The following is a 14,894-nucleotide window of genomic DNA, read 5'->3' on the forward strand; positions in this document are numbered from 1 at the left end:
CGAGATCAGCTTTGCTCTCCCGATTCTTTCCCCAACTTCGGTCTCTCCCAACCTTGGGACCCCCAGTACCTCAGCCGCGTGCGCTGGCTGTTCTGGCCAGGAGTGATGGGCATTGTAGTCCAACACTTCTGGAAGGCACCAAGTCTGAAAGGAGGCCGCTCTTTCCGTAGGTCAGTTAATGAACAGACGTGGGTGGGGGACGGGCTCACCCCTGCACCGCAAGTTTCAGGTCTTCCGTCCAAGGCCGTCTCCTGCTTCTGGGCGGAGGGGCGACCCCGGGCTGCAGAAGCCCCAGCGCCAGCCTTCCGCTGCGGTCTGTCGCAATTCAGAGCTGCGCCTTCCTGGGCGGGTGCTGCTGTAGGTCTGCCGCGCACCACGCCCTGAAGTCAAACTCCCAGGGTCAGGTGAACGCAGCTCTGCACGAACATGTCAGGTCGGCCTCCGCCCCCTTCCTGCGCTCCCCTGAGTTCTGCTCTCGGAGGGCCGGCGGCTCCGCACGCGCTAATTCCCGCTTCCTTCCGAAGGGGTGCCCTAGGACGCCGGTAAGCAGGAGCCTGAGCCCCGCCGGGCTCGTTGGTTTATTTATGAGGAGGCTGCCTTCGCCGTTTGCTTGCTGCTTCTCGAGCGCGGGATTTGTCAGTTACCACTAACGTCTCCGCTCCCGAGGATTAACTCTTTTTCTGCAGAGCCGCACTTTAGCGCACACGCCTGGACAATAAACGTCCTAGGGCTAAGGATGGATAAGCTGGGCGTTGAATGGGCTCGCGGGGAGAAGGGAGCAGCTTGCCAGGGTGCCTAGCTTTTGTTCCCCCTTCGGGGCTTATTTTGGGGAGGGGGAAGGGGAAGAGAAAGCTGCCTTTCCTTGGGGAAGGCCTTTATTCCATCTTCACTCCTGTAACCCAGCAACAACCGTCCTCCAATCAGCTTTGTTCAATGGCAGGAGTGCAATTTGCTCGCAGTCCTTTCTTCCTTCTCCCCTGGAACGGCCCTCCCTAGCATCTTTTCAAGGGGAGCCTGCCAGCTTCAACTCTTGTAGGAGGTGGAGGACCTGAAAAATAGACCTGTGAGGAGGTGATGTGGCATCTCTTTGAGGGAGTGGCTCTCTCTGAAAACTGTCAAATTGTGCAGAGTGTTGAATGAAAAAGGGACAGCTGGAACTGTCACTGCAGAGTGGAAGGAGTTAAAGATGGCCCAATTGATGCTTCAGAAAGCAGGCTGCATGTAGACAACATGTCTGCTGGATATGTGCAAGGTATTACCATTTGCCTAGCAAGGACCACTTTGGGGAAATCCCTGACCACACCTATTTCAGATTTATTAACAAATCTTTGCCTGGAATCCTGAGGTGGTTAGATTGGTGGGGGTTTGGGGGAACCTGGTTTTATTTTTAAGCTACCAAGCAATTGCAAATGTTGTCTAGCTCTATAATAGAAAGGCAAACTCATATTTCCTCTATTGTATGTGTGTGTGTGTAGTTCCTTGTCCTCTGTGGGAATTCTTAACTAATGTTTGTTGACTGCTGTGTATTCTTGTTTGCCAGGCTATTAAGGATCTACAGTAGTGTGCTGTGAGACTGAACAGTGAAGAGACAGCAGCAGACTTTAAACTGGTGAGAACTTCAAAGTGTACTGTGAGCATTGAAGAGAATCAAGAGGGGTTGGCAACCTGCAGATCCACAGGTGGTCCTACCATTCCTGTAGGCCCTGAGGCTGGAGCTCCTGGAAGCTCTGCCTGTTTACCTTTGAGATCCAACCAATCAACCATTGGCTAGGAGTTAGGGAACAGATTACTGCTAATGATATATGAGAATCAGCTGGACCTCACCAAGATGGAAAGGGGGTAAGGCTTCCTACCTCTCTTAGTGGGCCATTAGCAGCAGGAAACTGCAGTCTTAAGCAGGATCACTGGTTACAGAGGAGGAAAGCTTTTCTGGTTGTCTCTCTCAAGGCAGCTTTCTTGTTTTCCCTTCTCTCCTAATAGTTGCATTCTGCTCTGCTGGTTTGCTGCTGCTGCTTGCCACAGTGGGGAAGCAGTGCTTGTGAGCAGGTCTCTGGGTGGGCCTGGAGATTAGGAGGATGAGTGTGTCTGTGTCCATGTGTGCAGCCCTCAACTTGTAATCAAACTCCTAGCCATGTAATAAGTGTAATGCAAAGCCATTTGTGTACCTACCTGTTCTAAGGATCCTGTTTGTGTGTTGGAAAAATGTTATGTTAAATACATGTAAGATAATGTTTGATTCAAAAGGACAGGCAGATCAGCTTGTCATGATTTTTCCTGTTTAGAAAAAGAGGGGGAAGTGATATAAATGGTGGTGTACATTCCTCTGTCCCTGCAGATTTGTTGTTTATTGCTCAAAAGGACAAGGCTAGATCTTATCAGGTACAAATGGTAAGGAGAAGATTTGGGGTAGACTTTAGAATACAATTTTTAAGGTTTATAGCTATTTGAGAGTGGAACAGATTGCTGCAGGAAGTCATTGGGTTGTTTTGCTATATGTATTTAGCAGAGGCTGGATGGCCATCTGTCAGCTAGATTCTTACATTAGTGGAGGATCGTTCTAGATGATCACCCAAGCCTTTTCCAACTCTTTCTAGATGGATTATGAATATAGTGCAACAGGTATTACTTAATATGTACAATAGAGAGGGCAGCAGATACAATATGCGGAGACAATCTATACCCCAAGTTAGAGTAGGAATCTGGCCATAGGTAAACTGCAACTCCACCCATCCCCCTTTGTGATTCTTGAATGCTTCAGAGAATTTGGGGTTGAGTTCAAAGCATACGTGTATGATTGTAATTATCAGTCTGTGTTTCATTTAGCTGCTGTGATTTACAGATAGAAAGTGTACCTTAAAATACCCACTTGATTTTGCCAAAGAAGGTGTCTAGTTACACTAATCTGTCTAGGTAGGGATTGTCTTCTCTTTCTAATCAGAACATCCTACAAAGCTTTGGTGGAGTCTTAGTATTCCTAGGAATACCTTTTTAAAAGTTGTGCTAAATCTGAAGATATTTCCACTTAAAGACAGGGTTTTTTTAAAAAAAAACAACTGATCAAACCTAGAAATATTTCTGCACCGTTGCTAGTGTGATTGTAGCCCCATTTTATCTTATGTCATATCCCCTTGAAATGTAAGCCTGCCTTCTGGAACAATGTCCACCACTACCCCTGAGTTTCTTATGCCTCCCCTTATTTAAATGAGCCTTTAAAACCTGGCTCTAGAGCTACAGTAGATGGTAGACCTTTTGTGATAATTGGTCTGGTAGAGTTTGTGTTATTTTTCCAGATGTTGTTTTTGTATTATTTTGTATTATTTTGTTTTACACTGTTTCATCTTGTATGCCATCCAGAGTCATGATGGAGTTGGGCAGCCTACAGTTTTAATAAATATATACATCCTCAGACTTATTCACATTTTAAACATAGCTTATGTCCATTAAGGCTGGAAGGTTATTTACTTTAACAATATAATGAATCAGTTTCTGTGGAACTGCCCAAAAAGGGAGTTAATACCCTAAGCGCTAATCCACAAAAATATAACACTCCCTCTGTTAAGACAAATTATTAATAATATATCTAATGAAATTTGTAATGAAGTAACACTTGTGACAAAACCTGGACATAAAATTACTGATGAATCTCTATTGCATTTAACATAATTGCTAAGCATCTGTTCATCTATTGAACGTTTTAGACTTCTAGACTTTTCAGATTTTAGGGGGGAAAAACATGGACTGTAACCATGTTCAAGGGTTATGTGGTCTCTTTGCAGTGTACTGATTGCTCATCACATGGCCAAAACTCATTTCACCATATTTGAAGGGTTACTTGAATCTGTGAAATGCTTACAGCATTGGTAGCATACCCCTCTATCTATTCTGAAACAAATCCCATTGTATCTAATGGAACTTATTTCCAGATACCCTAAGTGTGTATAGCTGCCAGAATTCCCAACGTAACTTGAAAACGCTAGATTGGAGAAGGCTGCTGTATAGGACTGCAATCAAAATGTTAATTTATCTTATTTCTTATAGTAAAGGAAACTTTTGAGTCTACTACAAATAAGACTGGTGGGCATCAGTCTTACTGACTAGATATTTGGTGGTGTGCCAAAGAGATCATGCAATGGCTCCATCACAGTTGGTTTCTGCCATCAACAAATTATATTTAGAAGCACTTTGGTATATTCTGATAAGGTGAGCCATCAGTTCAGTTTATACACTAACACCCCATAACAGATTGTTCCTCTAGCTGGAGCAATCTGAAGGAATCAGCATATGAGGTGGTTTAACTACGTAGCTTCATAAAAGCTATGAGTCCAGAATCAGTGCTGGATTTAGGCATAAGCTAAACAAGCTATAGTTTAGTGCCTCACAATCTGCAGGGCCTCACAAAATTTCAGGTTGTTTTTTTTTTTTTGCTTTTAGAATTTTATGTGACTTATGTGTACTGTACTGTAGTTTTTAAAATCTTATGTAGCAGTTTTTTATGTGTAGTTTTAAAATGGCTTTATGTGTAATTAAAAGGCATGTATTTGTTTTCAATTTTTTTGTGGTGACCCAAGGTCCTGTTTTGGTATGCACCTTTGTGAGACCTTCTGGTGTAACTTTTTAACAAGGGGCCTCCAAGCTTTATATAGCTTAGGGCCTCACCAAATCTAAATCTGGCACTGTTCAGAACGTTAAAATATGCTTTTGTGCTGATGTGAATGAATATTGGGAACCTGTGTGTGGTCCTACCTTGTGTGTGGTAATCATATGAACTCTTTCCCATGGTTTTATTCAGTGCTAAGTATCCAGAAACTCACATTTCACCAAGAATAAATATAGTTGGAATTATTGGCTTTACAAGTTAATTAAGCAAAATAGTATATTTTATCTGATTCAAGGTGACAGGAATGCTCTGTTTTGTAATGCCACTTTCCCCAACTTGGTGCCTTGCAGGTAGGTTAGGGCTCCAATTCCTAGAATTCTTACAAACCTACCATGATGGCTGGGAATACTGGAAATTGGACTTCCAACATATCGTAGAGAAAATTGGTTTATTCTTTCATCACTGAGGACTGTTTAACATATGTAAGTTATCACTGGCTGTTGCAGTAACTGAATTATGAATATTCATGGAGAAATGTTATATACCTCATTCCTTAATACAGTAAGCACCCTATATAAAAGTTGGACTATAACTAGCAACACGGCCATTAATTCTACTTGGAAGTGAAGAGAGTTGTAGTCCAATAGATCTGGAGGGCATAAGATTGGGAGGATTTACCCATCTTTATACAGTGTACTGATTCATGTGTTGCCTGAAGCTTTGATTTATATAATTATGGAAAGGCACAATTTCAATACATAAACCATTGTTTACAAACCACGTTTGTAATACATTCAATGGGCCAAAATTAAAGAAACCACATTATAGCATAGGGCATTATGTAGACCAGGCCAGTAAGTTCATATCCAAGGAGGGACCCAATCTCAGAACCATGTTGACTTCCTGATAGCAGCTCTCATTCATGTTCTCAGAGATGTAAAAGCCAATGTGTTTGTTATGAATCAGATACTGTTTATTGTTAAATGAGAAAGAAACAAAAAGAAAATGAAGTTGAAGGCTTCATTTTTATTTTTCCTTTTCTATTCCTTGAAATAACATTAGATAAAATAATTGGGTTCTTGCAGTTTCTTATTTGTACCCAAATGTACCCATTAATACAATAAATAGCACTCTCAGACTTGTTTCTAATGGAATAAAACTGGTATTCACCAAAGGATTTAGAGTATCATTTCATTTTAAAGGCATGTTAGTCCTGTGGAATCACTAGGAAAGTAGCAGAGCTTTGTTTCCAGGGAAATCAAGAAGAATCTGACACATAAAAATGACCAAAGAAAAAGATTTGGGAAAGGAAGCAGAACAAAAGTTGTAATGCCATAGTTCTTTGGCGGAATAAGGCAGGCTTTGCCAGCCTGGTGCTTTCCAGGTTAGGAAACACAAGAGTCAAAAACATTTGGAGATGTCAAGTTGGGGAAGGGTGGAGCAAAAAACCCAATCAACTTGACAGACACCATGGCTAATACCAAGCCTATAACCTCTTCTTACAGCTAGATTTCCAGGCTCTACTGGCAAAATTCAGTTGAGTTGATTACATTCATCTGAGAAATGGGTTATAATGGCTGGTGTGGGTCTTCCGGGCTGTGTGGCCGTGTTCTGGAAGCTTTGTTTCCTAACGTTTCGCCAGCATGTACATGGAACATTTTGAAAAACGGGCTTTAGAAACGGCACCCGTTACCCCAACAGTCTGGTTCTGGTTTGTGGATGACACCTTCGCAATTTGGAGTCAGGATGAAGAAGAACTAGAGAAGTTTCTGAACCTAAACAGCATCCACCCCAATATACAATTCACCATGGAAAAAGAAATGGACGGCAAACTTCCATTTCTAGACACGTTGGTCATACGCAAACCAGACCTCAAATTAGGACACAAAGTTTACAGAAAACCCACCCACACAGACCGGTACCTACACAAAAACTCCAACCACCACCCATGGCAGAAAAGAGGCATTATCAAAACCCTGATGGATCGTGCCAATCGGATCTGCGAAACACAATTCCTAAACCCTGAACTTAACCATCTTAATTGGGTCCTACAAGCGAATGGCTACTCCAAGAACGAAATAAAAAGAACCATCAAACCAAGAAAACAACATGCGACTGAAGAAGAAAAACAGCCACCCACCAACAAAGTATTTCTGCCCTACATCAAAGGGGTCACGGACCGCATGGGAAACTGATGGAAAACACAATTTCCAAACAATCTTCAGACCCACCAGAAAAATACAGCAAATGCTAAAATCAGCAAAAGACAAAAGGGATCCCCTCACCGCCGCAGGAGTATACCACGTACCATGCAGCTGCGGACAAGTATACACTGGAACCACAAAACGCAGCATCCATACCAGGATAAAAGAACACGAAAGACACTGCAGACTACAGCAACCAGAAAAATCTGCAGTAGCTGAATATGCTCTCAAGCACACTGGACACAAAATCCTATTTGAAAACACAGAGATACTGGACAACACCAACAGCCACTATACCAGGCTATACCGGGAAGCCATTGAGATTCACAAACACCAGCACAGTTTCAATAAAATAGAGGAAAGTCTAAAAATCAACAAAACCTGGCTTCCAATCCTGAAAAATACAGCCTGCAAAAGGTCAACGAACTCAGCTCAACCACCAGGATGCATGAACAATTCACACAATGAACATGCTAATCACCCTCAGCAGCCACTTGTTAACAACTCAATAGAAAAAACCCTGCCTCAGGAAGATACACACATATTCTGACATACCCTTCAGGCACCCTCGCTGATCTCTATAAATACCCACAACAGGGTCACATCATCCTGGGCACAGAGAGAACTGCTCCTGCCCTCTGAAGATGCTGGTGAAATGTTAGGAAGCAAAACTTCCAGAACACGGCCACACAGCCCGGAATACCCACACCAGCCATCGTATTCTGGCCGTGAAAGCCTTCAACAATACAATGGGTTATAAGTTTTGTATTTTTAAAATGCCATGAACTTGTGTGTTTAGGTATTTAAAAAATACAAGTAACACCTTAAGCAGAGTAAACACAGGGTTTCTACATGGTTTGTTGGCATGATATATAGTACAGTATGGTGTGCTAATTATACAGGAAATGTACTTGTTTTCCACATAGCTGTTGTGGACTGCATGATAACTGCAGTCCACAATAGCTATAACTGTAGTCTTTTAGTCAGTGTGGTAACAAAGAGCTGTGGTGTAAATGAGATGTAATAGTTTCCCAGATTTTCAGCTATCAGCCTTTGCAGTCTATATGCTCTATGATCTGGTTTAGCCACACCATCCTCTGGTTTTCCATGTTGTGTGAGGAACATGGAAAGCCGGTGTGAATATATATCTTTTCTCTGTGACTAAGAAACCTGAAAAACAACAATTCCAGATCAGGTAAAAGCTTTTATTTGACTTTCAGTGGAAACAAATGGGAGTCTTCCCATTGAGAGTAGAGTCATTGAGAGTTGAGCAGCATATACATTTGATAAATAAAAAAACAAATATTGGGGAAGGGAAAGCTGGCTTGTTTGGACTTCTTTTTATTTATGTCAGATTACCCTGTTGAGGAATATTATTCGATTTTTATTAAGTACTTATATAGCTCCAAGAATCAAGATTCTATAGGAATTTCTTTTCTTCAAGCTTCCTACTGCCTATCTGGAATACACTGAATGCATTTGGTGTTTGAGTGTAGCAGCAGTTGGGAAATCTTCTAGTATATTCCTGGAAGTATCCCTCCTGAGCTGATACAAGTGATCTCATACTCCACTTTGTCTCCCTGGTGATCATTCTGGAGGACCTGAATATTGAGGCCTCTGGCTCCAGGTACCGCAGAATTTCATTCCTGCCATGATAAACTTGAGCTCTTCCAATATATGTCTGATTCAACACTTATAGTAAGATGTATGCAAGAGTTTGGTTTTCTTTATTGAGTAGGAGGGAGAAAACTTTCAGCAGGGACTTTTCAGTCTGTCCCTCGTCAGGATCAGGTCTTCCTGCTGAGTTTTAACCACAGCTCTCTTCCTTTGAAAGGACAACAGAGGCTGACTGTAGCTGATGGATTCTGAAGATTTTTTTCTGCTGGTATTACTGGTACTTTTGTTAAAGTCTTGATCCATTTTCAGCATTAGACATGATTCAAGTACTTGGCATAATCAGTTTGTTTGGTTCCTGAGCTGAAGACAGTGAAGTGCATGGAGCTATTTAGAACACCATTGGAGAAATCTGAAGTAAATACACTTTGTTTTCCTCAATAACACCCTCATTGAAAGCGCGCTCCTAACACACTCCTAAAGGCAAGTTTAACCATTATATTCTTTGCTATGTTTCTGCTAAGAAAATCTCCCTTCTGAACCCTTTGTCTTTGGGGAAAATTCTGAATTACTTCTAACAGACAGTTTCTTCACAAAGTAGTTACCAGGTTGAGAGAAGAGGTTTTACTGAGGACATCAAAATGGGGTGAAAGGGTTAATTTCCCAAGTGTGCATCCCACCCATTATTAATCAGGGCATCCCCAACTGATGCCATCTGCAGCCAGATGTAAAGTCATCTGTATGCAAAATCATCCACATTTAAGTCATCTGTAGTTTGATTTTAATTTTTCACATCTGCTGCCTCTTCGTTATTTTTCTTTTCCTTGCAGCAAGACCCACCCAGAAATGAAACTAAATATTCCAAGTAAGGTCAAAGAGTGAAACAGTATTATTACTAATAGTAGTAGTACTACAGTGTCAGTGCACATAAGATTCTAGGGTAAAACAAGCAAGAAAAAAAGAAGCAATCTTCTGCTCTGTGGAGTTCTTGATTAAAATTTCAATAACAAAAACGGCAACAGACGGCAAGGAAGAAGAAAAAGAGGAAAGTAATATGAGTAGGAGCAGTTGTAACTTTTTAGGGTTTACTGTATTTCAAGTGGAGATGAAAACCTGGGATCAAACAAAAGACCAATGAAATGAATCACATGGAGTAACTAGATCAAATCTGCAGTCTGGTATTCATGGAATTGCATCTAATTTTGGGGGCTTTTTTCCCCATACCTCAATCTAGTTGAAAAATTTGTGATTTAAAAATTGATGATGCATGTCAGATGAAGTGCTGCTTATATGTATGTCAAGACATCACAGATGCTGAGTCCCCTACGCTGTTTCTGCCTGTTTTCGCTGACAAAGACGAATGTCTATCAGGATTGCTTGACATTTCCAAATCTCTCAGTTCAGAAGCAGAGACAGATTTTCTTGCCCTTGAAAGCAAGTGCAAAAGTAAACAATAGTTCTTTGTTACCATCTCCATGCTACCTCTTCCTGCCAAGTTTGCCATCTTGGAGGTTTCCTACCTGACAACTCCTCTTCCTTATGAGGAAAAAAAAAATCAGTCTCTTTTTCTCCTCCTTGTCTTTGCCTGACCCTTTTTCTTATCTCGCTCCTCCTTTCAGCTAATCCCTCCCTCTGCTCTGAATCTGTCAGCTTGGTGGGGAGGGGGGCAACCCTCATACTTATTGGGAGATGTGACAGCCTTTGGAATTACATTATCTATGAAAAGGCTATATTTGGAGTTGAAAAATAGGATGTGGCTCCCTGGCAGCAGGGATTGATCATGGAGAGAATTGCAGTCTCTAGCGGCTTTTCCTTCATGGCAGTGACTGATTATTTATGCTTGTGGCATTCCAGTGCAAATGTGAATGCTGAATGGGAAAGACTACAGGCTAGTAAGATTCCTGAAACATCAGAATCTTGGGGTACAAGTCATATGGCAAAATAGGATCTTATCTGATTGCTTAAGCCTCAGGTATGCATTTTTCCATTTACGTAGTAGGTCCATATCCAATTAGGAATTAAAATTATATATTATTTAACTCATTGCTTAAAAAGTTTTATGCTTTCTCTTAGAAAGGGGGAGATGCAAATATATTCTAGCAATGTTGGAACCTAATATTTAATTCATGAGAAACAAAAGGTGTAACTGGCTGGTTTGATGCAGTTGCTCAGGGTTTTCTGAAATGTAAGATCCATGCCCATAAATTGGAAAGAAGGTTTTAAAATTTATATTTTGTGCATTTAAAAAAAAACTGATATTCTATCATTTAAAATTGTACCCAATTATCTGGCATTGGCTGTTGCTTAAAATAGTTTTGAGAAGTGCAAAACAACTGTCATTGGTTATATTAAATACACGGCTGTTGAAGATGGCACCAATAAGTCCATGAATGCATTTGAAGTGTGTGTATCTTTCCAAACCAGGTAGGTGCTGTATCTGCAGGTGCAATTGACTTATTTGAGAATTCAGTGAATGTGTGATTTGGTTCTGGTAAGCTTTATTGGATGCACACTTGAAAGCTGGCCAGTAGTAACCCACAAATGAAATCCTAACCTTAGTCCATACCTCAGTTAGACTTTGAGTCAGAGGGGAACACTAGTGCTAATTACAGCTATTAAGTTTTTCCTTCATTAATTTATCTTCAAAGAATCCAAAATTAAGCGAGTACTCTTGCTGGGGGAAGGGAAAGCAAGATAAAAACAAATGGGCCAGGATCCAAAAATAAGCTACTTGAGCCCAAGGGAGTTGTAAATTTTGAGAAACTGTGAGTAGCAGCCTGCCTAAACTCTCCAACATACTAAAAGGTTTTCTGAGACTCTCAAAAGTATGACAGCAAGCTGTTAAAAACCAAGGGTTTTTTTTTTTTTAAACAAGGTGGTGCAAATTACTCTGGATGAACCAAAGTTCTGCTGAATTTTAAAAGTCTTGCTCCAAGGTCAGTGGGTCTAAGAATTCTTCTACTATACAGACAAGGGCTGCATCAGTCTAAGATTGCTGCCCCCTTGTCATGGGGCTTCCAGTGGGCTTTACACACTGAGCCAATTCATATCAGTAGTGAATCAGTTCAATCACAGAAAATAGTGAAAACAGATTTGGTGTATGGTGGGTAGCCTCCCACTGGTGGGATTGTCTACCCCTTTCTGCTTCCTAATTAGTGGGAATTCCCTTCCCCTCCTGAAATGAAGATACCATAGCCACTTACTGCTATTTTTCTGTTGCTTTGGGCTGTTCTGATGGTTGGTGTCATTCCTGTGCTATGGCCGTTGTTTGGTTGGGAAGGCTGGGTTTTTTCCCCCTTTATGGTAAAAAGCTCTGCTTTATTAGCCAGTTTAGTTCAGTTTATCATGGAAGCTTGCATACTGTTTTGTAAATTGGCCTGCTTCATCCAGGTGCCCTGAAATATGTTAAATTGGACCAGGAATTCTGGGAATTGGAACTTTAACACATCTGGAAGTCAGTAGATTTGGAGAAAATGTTGCTGTTGAGTTAGTTTAATAAGAGCACTGCTTTAGTTTGGGTTTTGGATTTATTACTCACACTGACACTGTTAAAACACATTTTATACCAAAGTTATTTCCTGGTTGTTTGTTGTGAATTCTGAGTAACTTTCAACAATTCAGTCATGTAAATTAAGTCAAAATACAGTTAGTGCCCCTTTGTTCTTACTATTACCAGAAACATAGAGGTCCATGTTTAGGCTCTAGACAGAGTAGTTCTCATGATAATGTGAATTCATCTTTTATTTACAAAGCCTAATAAAAAGGTATAACCTTTAGCCTTTTCCATTTGGAATAAATCAGTTGCCAGAATTTCTTCTATTAAGCTACTTTAGTCAAGACTTGGATGGCCTCACTGCTTCAGATGCGTTAGAATGCAGTCATATCCTTGACTGTGTTTCATTAACAAGGTGATATTTCACACAGACAGTATGAAGAGACAGGTAACATCTAACGTGTTGAAGAAACATTTATTTACTCAATTTGTGTCCTGCCTTTCCTCCAGAAGCCAATGTCTACTTAGCTCACAGTTAGGGTTGCGTTAGTACAATCCATGGTTGTAACTCTAGGATATTGGATAAGTTATGTATGCTATTTAAACAAGGTATGCTATTTAAAGAGGAACATAGTGATTAATGTGCCTTGGACTTCACTAAAGTAACTTTGATATGATATATAAATCACCCTGGTCCAACCTAACACCTCCCAGATATTTTGAGGTACAGTTCTTAGAATTTATAGCTGGCTGAGAATTTTAGCAACTGTAATCCTGTGTATCTGGAGGATGTTGGATCAGAGAAAGCTTTTGTGTGTTTTGGATCATGCAGAACAGCTGCAGAATGAGCTAGAATTATCCAGATAAGCTTGCAGTTTTGCCAGTTGAGTAAGAGCTCACTAGTCACAACTGCTTTGTTACTTCAGCAGTTTCCTTTTAAGAATATTGGACAGGATTTGGTTGTTCTTTCTGCCAGTGTTTGCCTTCAATAAACTCTACCATTTGGATATTTCTGTGTCAGATTTTTTCTAGTCTAGGATTCATTTTAAAAGAAGGCAATTCCACTTTACTCCTAAACAATTAAATTGTGTGTGTAGCCTAGTTATTAAATAGTCTAGTTGTTAAATTTGGGATCTTTTGTGAAGCAGGTAATTATTCAGTTGTTTTAGGTGCTGCTGGCCTCAGAAAATAGGGCAGTGTAAAATATTTTATTTGAAGTAATGGTATGTGCTCCTTTTGCTTACATTAACAATATAGAATGTAATTATGTTAGTAAGCATGACACTGAAGTGTGATAGGTAATGCAAATATTGCTGAAACAAGTCTGTAACTGCTGCAGTATAAATTATTCCTACTATATTCAGCTATATCTCTGACCCAAATTTAGAGCAAAAATATCCATACTCTGGTAGCGCGCAAGCTCAAGAGAGCTTCTTGTGAAGTTGAAAAGCTGGGCAGGCAGCTGAAATCTGATAAATGCAGAAAAGCTCTGCAAGAAGCTTTTGGTGGTTTGGTTGGAGGATAAATCATCAAATGTTTTTTATAGCACAATGTTAAACTAAGGCTGTGTTGTATATAAATATCTGTACTGAAGCCCAAGAGTAGGCAACCTTTTTGAGCTCACCTGAATTCTGAAAACATGTTGTGAGTGTGCTTACAAAATGGCTGCCATGGCGAGGTTTACCTAGTTACAAAATGGCTGCTGTGGTCAAACTTTGGACATTTCTCTCTCTCCCAATTTCTCTTTTTCCCAGCGCAAGTGGGTATCCTTTCAAAACAAAGGTTGGAGCTGTTGCCTCTCCTCCTCTTCCTTATTAGTATCTTACCATATTTGTAGACTGCCCCAACTGTGAGATACTAGGTGGTGTAGAAAAAAGCAGAAATAACACAAACACATTAGAAGAAAGCAAGACATGCATATGAAGATGGGATGCCCACTGCCAGTCAATTATAGTCAAAGGTGCAATAAAATTAAAACGTTTTAGCTATTTTGTGGAAAGCATTTTCATTTGTAAGAATGCTTATGGAGCCTTATGTAGACCAAACCCCTGCTTTTATACACAGGTAATGTTAGAAACTGGCACTTTGCTTTCCTACAATCAACGTCACATTTATTATGTTTATAATTAAAGTTCAAATAGGGATGAGGCCCGATAGGCACCAAGCACTTTTTGGCACATTGGCACCATGGGTACTATGTCTCTTATCCTTATTCCAACCCAAGTATTATTAACAGAAGATTAGATTTGGGGCCTTTTCAGCTGATTAGTGTATAGGGCAGCAAATATGAAATTACTCATCTGGTATAATTCAAACATCTTTCAGTGTATCCAAATGTTGTATATTTCTACCAGGAAAATGCTATTCTTTGCTAGGCGGGGCACACCCTTGGCAATGCAGTTTGGTGAAAGATACAAGAATATCAGAAAATGCTTCTGGATTATTGCAGTTCTGCAACCCACAGTTGTCATCGGTTAAAAACAAATGGACTAGCTTATTACCTTGAGAAAGTGGTAGAGCAATTAATATTATAATGTGCATAAATAGTCATAATGACAATAATAGCAACAATAAGTGTACTAATTATTAAAAAGTGAATTTATTACTCTCCAGGCCCTTGTTCATGAACCTGGCTGACATTTACAAAACAAAGGATTATTGTTTTCAAAAGGACAGGAGGGGGAAGCTATTTCTTTGACTGGTTGACAGAAATAACCAAAATCACAGAGAGCAGGATTAATCCTCTCCCACTCACATAAACAGTAGCATCATATCACAGGAACTTTGCATCAGCAGTCATTTTGGATTAATATTTGAAGATAGGGTGGTTCAAGGAAAAGACCATGCATTTCTATACAGGCAGTAAATAGTGAGTCAGTTATTAATTAAAGAAGTATGTAATCTGTTTACTTGGTCACTTTATTTGCACCCTAATAGCGAAAGGCAGCACTTATTAATCTGTAAGACTGATACCATGTGAAAATCT

General features: G+C 40.3%; 1 protein-coding gene across 3 annotated transcripts in view; it reads left to right on the forward strand.

The window, feature by feature from the left end:
* The first annotated feature begins 397 nt into the window (after positions 1-397).
* Positions 398-14,894, forward strand: part of PAK6 (p21 (RAC1) activated kinase 6) — a 42,362-nt gene continuing 27,865 nt past the window's right edge. Inside the window, exons 1-2 of one of the 3 annotated variants that reach the window (XM_088145445.1) lie at positions 398-542; positions 1,541-1,609. The gene's annotated coding sequence lies outside the window, so the exon portion shown is untranslated. Of the gene's footprint in view, positions 543-1,540; positions 1,610-10,128; positions 10,388-11,325; positions 11,352-14,894 lie in introns of those variants that run through there. The other 2 variants (XM_025172499.2, XM_088145446.1) reach the window with 2 other exon arrangements.

The sequence above is a fragment of the Python bivittatus genome, unplaced genomic scaffold, assembly GCF_059951505.1.
Source record: "Python bivittatus isolate LINGU-HERP-01145 unplaced genomic scaffold, Pbiv_v1 ctg000480_np1212, whole genome shotgun sequence".
Taxonomy (NCBI): domain Eukaryota; kingdom Metazoa; phylum Chordata; class Lepidosauria; order Squamata; family Pythonidae; genus Python; species Python bivittatus.